The following is a 9,293-nucleotide window of genomic DNA, read 5'->3' as shown; positions in this document are numbered from 1 at the left end:
CTTTCCATAGAAAAGTAAGTCATGGACTTGCAGAATAGATTGTGGTTGCCAAGGGGGAAGGAGAAGTAGTGGGATGGACTTGGAGCTTGGGGCAAATAGATGCAGACTGTTGCCTTCAGGATGGATTAGCAATGAGATCCTGCTGTGTAGCACTGGGAACTCTGTCTAGTCACTTATGATGGAGCATGATAATGTGAGAAAAAAGAATGTGTACATGTGAGTGTAACTGGGTCCCCATGCTGTACAGTAGAAAAAAAATAATAAAAAAGTTAAAAAATAATTTCTCAAATATACAAACAAATTTAAAGATTTAAATTTTCAATAACTTTCAAATATGTTTTGTTAATGATTACAGTGGGGATACTTCTTGAATTTTCTCTACTAGTTTTACAAAGACAGTGAATTGTCACACCAAAAACTTATACAGTGAATGTGAACATTTTTAGTAATAGCCCACCTAGGATATAAAATCTTTGATTTTCTTTCCTTTCCCTCTTTGATTACTTTGGTGTTAGGGAAGAAATTTGTTGTTTCCCATTACCAATTTTAAGAAGTGAAATGTTCTCCTTTGTTAATGGAGAACATTGTATTGTTTTTTTTTTTAACAGTGTGGTTGTGCTATTTTTCTTTGTCACTTTACTTTAAAGTATTAGCACCAGTATTTTTTATTGTATAAGTTAAATGTGGACAATGTTATAAGCTGACACCTGCCTGCATTACAAAGTGATCACCCCCTAAAGTCTGGTTACCATCTGCCAGAGTTTTGGTCTTTTGTTTCTTCAGAGATTTAGCAGAGGCAAAATAATTCTAGAATAATCTTCATAGGAAATCACAGATGCACAAATCTTTAGAATTGGATGCAGAAATACTACTCTGTTAGTAATCAAATACAAAAATCCTCTCCAAATGTTAACATTAATTCATATAGTCGTTCAAAAAATATTTATCAAGTACCTCTTCTGATCCAGGCCCTGGTGAGCTAGTTAAAATATGATCTGGTCCTCAGTGAGTTTATAGTTGAGTGGGAAGTCAGACATACATACCAGCATATATAATAAAATGTGCAGAGTACAATGATAACATTAATTTTAGAGTATTATGATATCACTTAGAAAATTATCTAGGCATTCTCATTATGGCTCAGTGAATAACCTGATGACTATCCATGAAGATGCAGGTTTGATTCCTGGCCTTGTTCAGTGGGTTAAGGATCTGGCATTACTGCAAGCTATGGCATAGGCCACAGATGCCATGTGGCTCAGATCTGGTGTTGCTATTGCTGAGGCTGTGGCGTAAGCCAGTAGCTGCAGCTCCAATTTAACCCCTATTCCAGGAAATTCCATATGCTGCAGGTCCAGCCCTAAAAAAGAAAAAAAAAAAGAGAAAATTATCTAATTCCTGTATTTCTGGTGATGGAAGGGTAACTTCATTATATAACAGTTTCATTTTCAGGCAGCTCTTTTTATTTTTTTATTTTTTAAATTAAAGTATAACAATTTACAGTATTGTGCCAACTTCTGGTGTACAGCATATATATATATTCTTTTTCCTCAAACTATCTTCCATCATGTTCTATCCCAAGAGATTGGATATAATTCCCTGTGTTGTACAGGAGGATTTCTTTGCTTTTCTATTATAAATGTAATAGTTTGCATCTACTAATCCCAAATTCCACATCCACTCCACTCTCTCCCCACTCCCCTTTGGCAAACACAAGTCTGTTCTCTATGTCTGCTAATCTACTTCTGTTTCATAGGTAGGTTCATTTGTGCCAGGCAATTCTTATAACCAGAAATGTCTTTCTCATTTGATTTAATTATTTTAAGTCATTTCATTTGGTATGTGCACATTTATTACCAACTTTTCCCCTTTCCTGTTATTCTTGAAGTATATAGTCCATTTCCATTAATAAAAATTATTTCATTAGTTCTCAAAGGGAAGAGATAGGAAGGTATTAAAAAATAGAGGGTGGGTAGCATGTGTACTTGGTTTTCAGCTACTTTCTTGACTTGAGGTGAAACATATAATGTCAGGCAACTTAGGCCTCTTCAGTGCCAGGTGTTAGGTGGTAACTGTACAAAATGAAACACAAAGCTACAAGACAAGAATAGCTGGGAAAACTGTTAAATTGTAGCAACATAACATATCTTCCCTGTTTCATATTCCATCAAGAACCTGTGCTAAAAATAGAAACTACCCCTTTCCCTATATAACTAGCTGTTCCCTAAGCTGCAGGGAGCCTGAGTTCTCTCTGCTCAGTGCTCCCAGCCACTTCGTTGGTTGATAAACCTGCTTGAGATCTCATTGCTCCTGTCTCTTCCTCCTTCTTCCCTTGCCATTTCTAACAATGGGGAGAGGAAGAGTTCTAATATTCACTCATTACCTGAGATGCCTTGATTGAAGAAAGCTAATTGATGCTCTTACTTTCACCAGAGTGTTACAGGACTCATTATGAGGCTGAAGATAAGAAACCTACTGCCTCAGTTACAGGTACATGACCCACTGGATGTTCTGCTATGCCTCCTAAAAAATGAGGCTCATTGGCTTTTCTATTTATGGTACAATGTTAGGTAATACAGAAAAAAACTTTGAGAATATAAAAATGCCTTTTAAATATCTTAAAGAGTATTGGATGTTAATCATCAACTGTGGGATAACTTACCAGTGATTTGTGACTAATATTATTTAGAGTAATGTAATCTCGAATTACTTAAAATAACAGGATATAAATTCAACCTCATTCCTGTCAATTCTCTACCTTTCCCCTCCATCTCAATTTGTTTTCCAGAGTGGAAGAGAAAGAAATAGAATGACAGAGCCCAATGACATAGTATTGCACATGTGAACATCATCTGTTTGATGTATAATTTTTGAGCAACAAAAGGGTGATAACCATTTGACAATGAGAAAAGACAAAATTATAGATGAATATAATTTAAGGCTAAATGTTCCAAGAGTCTAGAGTAAAGTAAGAATGGAGGAAAATGGAGATTCACATAAAAAAGCAATCACATTGTGTTGAGGAATGGATGAGTAGAGAGAATACAGAAGAGCTTTAGGAAAGGAAAAGAGGGGAAAAAATTGAGCTGTGTCTTAAATATTTGTAGGGCTTAGTTGAAACAATGTGAGCAATGATGAATGAGCTTGTTATAGGTGTAGGTACCCTAATAAATTGCCAGATAAAGTTGAAAATGGAAGTTGGAGCCTGATCAGGGTGGAAGAAAGAGTCCAAATTCTATGGTCTTAGTCATGGACAATCACTAAGGATTTTGGATTTAGGGAACAGCTTGGTTATAACTGGAAATCACCTTAATTTCATCCTTATTTCTGCCATCCACCCCTTCCTCATGTCCTGTTCTTTGTTCTTTAGCTCAATAAATATTTACCAAGGTTATGTTTTCAGAATTGTGACAATTTAGTAAAAAAATCGACAATAATCTCTACCTTCTTGAAGCTTGTATTATTTCCTTTCCCTGCAGATCTCTCCTTTTCGATGTTTTCTTTGTTATCTGAACAGACTTAACAATTACAAACTTCTTTAGGAATTTATGAATAAGAGAGAGCTGAGAAGACATGAGAAATGGTAAGCACATTGGTGGAAGGCAGGAGACTGAGTAGGTAGAAATAACTGAAGGGCATTATTTTGTTTTTTTTTAAGAACAGAGGTATCTCATATTTATACTTCCATCCTTCAGGTTGCCATAACTTAAGCCCTCTCCATTTCTGCTAATGTACAGTCGTGCACATACAGACAGAGGAAGTAACAAATGTTCAAATGAAAACCTATAAGCCAGCTGAATTTTTGATATTCTACCAAAGCATTAGCAAAGTTTTAGGTTTTAATTATCCGTAGCTGACAATTCCCTTGCTGGCAGCAATAGAAATTATAAAATTTTGGATGTACCACATGTGAAAGAAAGGAACTTGAAATAAGAGGAGATGACTGAAACTGCCACAGCTGTAAATGCTCTACAATGCTGTGAATATGTCAATATTTCAGATGATACTCTTTGAAAGAAGTGACAGTATGTGTAGTAAATATAGTGTGATAAATATTTACAGTCTAGATTAAATTTCTGTGGAGAGCTTTTTCTCAATTGAATTTAAGTTCACAGTCTTTAGATCCTGAACAATTTGCTTAAACTGACTGGCATCTTGGCAAGGTTGAAACCAAGATGATGTCAAGCTACTCTCCTTCCCTCAGATGTTACTAAAGTTTTGCTGCAGGCTTTGGTAAAAGTAAAGATTGTGTGTCTTGGAAATATTCTCTCTGAGATAGTTGTTGAGGGGTTAGGTACTATTCACTTTCTAAATTTCCAAAATGGGGATTTTGAAATATGTGTTGTATTAACTTGGAATTTTTTTAAAAGTGAGGCATTTTAGTGACTTGGTGTAGAATAAATTCAATGGCTAATGTCCTGAGGGTAGGTAATACAATGAGATGAGTTTCCATAATTTATATTCTCCTAGAATGTCGTCCATTTCATACAGGCTTTTGAATACATGTGAGGGAAGTAGCTTCTAATCTTGTCTTTGAGTCATTTCCTGTTAATGATTTATCATTTTGTGCTTTTACATGCTCCTTTTCTTTTATCACCTTTCCTCTTGATTAATTTAATAGCCTGTTGAAAGTTTTTTTACAAAGAATTACTTTGTGCAATCACTTTCATTAATTTATACTTTATTTTTAACAGCTAATGTCATTATGTTGGTTTCCTTTTTTTTTCAGCTTCTTGAATTGGATACTTTGTTTTTATTTTCTTTTTTCAAATGTTAATATTTAAGACTGACTGTCCCTTTGAGTAAACGTTATCACATTATTTTGCAATACAAGTTAATTTCCTTTTTATTATTTTCTAGATGCCTTGTAGTTGATTTTTTTAATTTCCATTTTGGATTCAACAATTTTTTAAGCTAGGTGGTATGTTTTCTTTTCTCATTTTGTTATTAATTTATAGTTTTATTGTGTTGTGATCCAAAATATATTGCCTTCATTATTTCAACTTTTGGAATTTGGTTGAGTTCTTTTTGCCTACTAAATAGACAAATTTTCTTAATATTTCAGTTCTAAAAAACAGTTACAGTTTTTTTTCTTTTTATGATACAGGGGTTGAAAACACAGTGATTGCATGCAACATTATTAATTGTACTCTTTGTGATTTCCATACTTTTTACTTGTCCATTAGATATATCAATGATGAGAGAAGCAAATTAAAATTCCTTATGACTAATGCACTTGACTATTTCTCCTTGTATATCCTATAGACAATACCTTGAAAATGATGCTGGTTCATTTCTAGACCACCACAATAAAATGAATATTTCAATATAGGGTCAGATGAATTTTTTGGCTTAACAGTTAATAAAAATTTTTGTTTATATTATACTCTAGTTTATTAAGCATACAACAACTTTATGTCTAAAAAAGTACACACCTTGATTAAATAATATTTTATTACTAAAAAATTCTAACCATTATTGGAGCCTTCAATGAGTTGTAATCTTTTTACTAGTGGACAGTCTTCCCTTGATGCTGGTGGCTGCTGACTGATCAGGGTGGTTGTTGCTGAAGGTTGAAGTTGCTGTGTTAACTCCTTAAAAAAAACAACAATAAACTTTGAATGACTCTTTCATGAATGTTTTCATGAATGGCTTCAGTACCACGCAATGCTGTTTGATAGTATTTTATACACAGTAGAACTGCTTTCAATATAGAAGTGAATCCTCTCACATCCTGCCTCTGTTTTATCAACAGAGTTTATGTAATATTCTAAATCCTTTGTTGTCATTTCAAAAATGTTCACAGCATCTTCACCAACAGTAGGTTCCACCTCAAGAAACCATTTTTTTGCTTATTCATAAGAAGCAACTCCTCATCCATTGAAGTTTCATTATGAAATTACAGCAATTCTGTCATATCTTCAGGCTCCACTTCTCATTCTAGTTCTTTTGCTATTTCCACCACATTTTCAGTTACTTCATCAGCTGAAGACTTGAGCCCCTTAGAGTTATTCATGAGGGCCGGAATCAACTTCTTCCAAACTCCTGTTAATATTTTGAACTTCTCCCATGAATTACAAATGTAATTAAAGGCATTTATTATGGTGGATCATTGCCAGAAGGTTTTCAATTTACTTTGCCCTGATCCCTGAGAGGAATCACTATCTATGGCAACTTTAGCCTATGAAATGTATTTCTTAAATAAGGAGTAAATTGCTCCTTGATCTGTGGGTTGCAGAATGGATGTCATGCCAACAGGCATGTAAACAACATTAATCTCGTTGTATATCTCCGTCAGAGCTCTTGGGTGACCAGGTGCATTGTCAATAAGCAGTAATATTTTGAAAGGAATATTTTTTTTTCCACAGGAGTATGTCTCAAAAATGGGCTTATGATATTCAGTAAACATACCTTTTTCTATTTATGGAGCACAGGCAGAGTTTATTTGGCATATTTCTGAAGAACTCTAGAACTTTTGAAATGGCAAGGGAGGATTGGCTTCAACTTAGTAGCTGCATTAGCTCCTAAGAAGAGAGTTAGCCTAGGGAGTTCCTGTTGTGGGGCAGCAGAAACAAATCCATGAGCATGCGGGTTCAATCCCTGGCTTCATTCATTGGGTCAGGGATCCAGCATTGCCATCAGCTGTGGTGTAGCTCACAGACGTGGGTCAAATCTGGCTTTGCTGTGGCTGTGGTATAGGCCAGTGGCTGTAGCTCTGAGTTGACCCCCTAACCTGGGAACTTCCATATGCCATGGATGCAGCCCTAAAAAAAGCAAAAAATAAAAATAAAAATAAAGTCATCCTGTCCCTTGAAGCTTTGAAGCCAGTCATTGACTTCTCTTCAGCTACAAAGTCCTAGATGGCATCTTCTTCTGATATAAGGTTGTTTAATCTACACTGAAAATCTATTGTTTTGTGTAGCCACCTTCATTAACTATCTTAGCTAGATCTTCTAGATAGCTTGCTGAATCTTCTGCGTCAGCACTCAATGCTTTATTTTACTTTTATATTATGAGCGTAGCTTCCTTAAACCTCATGAACCAACCTCTGCTAGCCTCAGATTTTTCTTATACAGCTTCCTCAACTCAGCCTTCACAGAATTGAAGAGAGTTAGGAACTTGCTCTGAATTAGACTTTAACTTAAGGGAATGCTGTGGCTGGTTTGATCTTCTATCTAGCCCACTAAAATTCTTTCCATATCATCAATAAGCTGGTTTTTCTTTCTTAATATTTGTATGTTCTCAGGAGTAGCACTTTCACTTTCCTTCAAGAACTTTCCCTTTGCATTTACAACCTGGTTAACTGTTTGGTGCAAGAGGCCTAGCTTTCAGCCTATTTCAGCTTTAGACATACCTTCCCACTGATCTTAATCATTTAAAGCTTTTGACAAAGTGAGAAACTCTTCCTTTCACTTAAATATTTAAAGGCCATTGTACAGTTATTGTACAGCTTTTTTTTTTCTCCTGCACCAGCAGCATGTGGAAGTTCCTGGCTCAAACCCATGCCACAGCAGCAACCCAAACCACTGCAGTGAAAACGTTGGATTTTTAACCCACTGTGCCACAGGATAACTCCAATTGTACAATTATTAACTTGCCTAATTTCAATATTGTGTCTCAGGGAAAGCCTGAGGAGAAGTAAAGGACAGAGAACAGTTACGGAGCTGTCAGAACACACACACAACTTATCAACTAAATTAACTGTTTTGTATGGGCACAGTTCATAGCACATCAAAACAATTACAATGATAACATTAAAGATCAATGATCACAGATCGCCATAAAAATATAATAATAATAATGAAGAAGTTTGAAATTTTATGAGTTGCTAAAATGTCACACAGAGACATGAAATGAGCAAATGCTTCTGGAAAAGTGGCACTGATAGACTTGTGCCATGCAGTTACTGTGAAACTTGCTTGTCAAAAATGTACAAAGTGCAATGAAGGGCAGTGCAATTAAAATGAGGTGTGCCTGTAGTTTTAATTTTGTGAATATTTCTGCTGTGTTATTTGATCATGACTGTACTTCTGCATCGTGAATCATGCACATTTTCTTATAGAGCATGCTATTTTTCATAGTTTATGCTTTTTAATATGTGTACCTCAATTAAAAATGGTTATGGCAGAGTTCCCATTGCAGCACAATGGAAATAAATCTGACTAGTATCTATGAGGTGGTGGGTTTCATCCCTGGCCTTGCTCAGTGGGTTGGGGATCCAGCATTGCTGTGAGCTATGGTGTAGGTTACAGATACTGCTTGGATCATGTGTTGATGTGGCTGTGGTGTAAGCCGTCAGCGGTAGCTCCAATTTGACTCCTAGTCTGGGACCCTCCATTTGCATCAGATGTGGGCCTAAAAAGCAGCAACAACAACAACAAAAAATGGTTATGGTATTTGTTTTGTTTTCATTTGCCTTACGGATATGTGTATGAGTATGTGTATCCACATACACATATGTCCATCTTTTTATTTTTACCTTCCTGATTAGTTTTAGAAATCTCCATGGTCAAACTAACAGGTGGATTTAGCCCACTAATATATAAAAGATATGTTTGGTGTTTTATATTTTATCATATTATTGCACTTTTTTGTTTTTATATTTTTGCTTGTTTTTTTAAAATTGCAATAATAGTTTGAATTTATTTTGCTGCTTTCTTGTTTTGTGTAATTTATAGTTAATTTTTTAAATTATTTATTTTTAGTTATTTTGGCTTTTTCCTGAAAATAACATTCCTAAATGTAAATTTATAAAATGAACTTAATTCTTTCTCTCACTCTCTTTTTTTAATGGCTGCACTTGTGGCATGTGGAAGTTCCCAGGCTAGGGGTTGAATTGGAGCTGCAGCTGAGGGCCTATGCCACAGACAAAGCAATACCAGATTTGAGGTGCATCTGCAACCTAGACCTGTAACACAGTTTGTGGCAATACTGGATTCTTAAATGAATTAAGTGAGACCAGAAACCCAATCTGCATCCTCGCAGAGGTAACGTTGGGTCCTTAACCCACTGAGCCACAATGAGAACTCCAGTTCTCTACTTTTTAATGTAGAGTCTATTAACTAGTTACTGTTACTAATAATAAAATAATTATATGTCTGTTTTCTCAACTTAGGTTGTTTCTCTCTGTACCTGATTTTAATTAATAGAAGTGCTTTTCTTTTTTCTTTTCTTTTCTTTTTTCCTCTTTAGGGCTGCACCTGCCACATATAGAGGTTCCCAGGCTAGGGGTCCAATCGGAGCTATAGCTGCCAGTCTACACTACAGCTCATGGCAACAGCAAATCCTTAACC

At 35.4% G+C, this 9,293-nt stretch overlaps 1 pseudogene; it reads right to left on the bottom strand.

The window, feature by feature from the left end:
* Nucleotides 1-5,468: 5,468 nt before the first annotated feature.
* LOC125128660 (tigger transposable element-derived protein 1-like) lies at nt 5,469-7,432 on the bottom strand (annotated as a pseudogene).
* Nucleotides 7,433-9,293: the final 1,861 nt, after the last annotated feature.

The sequence above is a fragment of the Phacochoerus africanus genome, chromosome 6 (assembly GCF_016906955.1).
Source record: "Phacochoerus africanus isolate WHEZ1 chromosome 6, ROS_Pafr_v1, whole genome shotgun sequence".
NCBI classification, from domain to species: Eukaryota; Metazoa; Chordata; class Mammalia; order Artiodactyla; family Suidae; genus Phacochoerus; species Phacochoerus africanus.
This window is presented reverse-complemented; position numbering and strand designations above follow the sequence as displayed.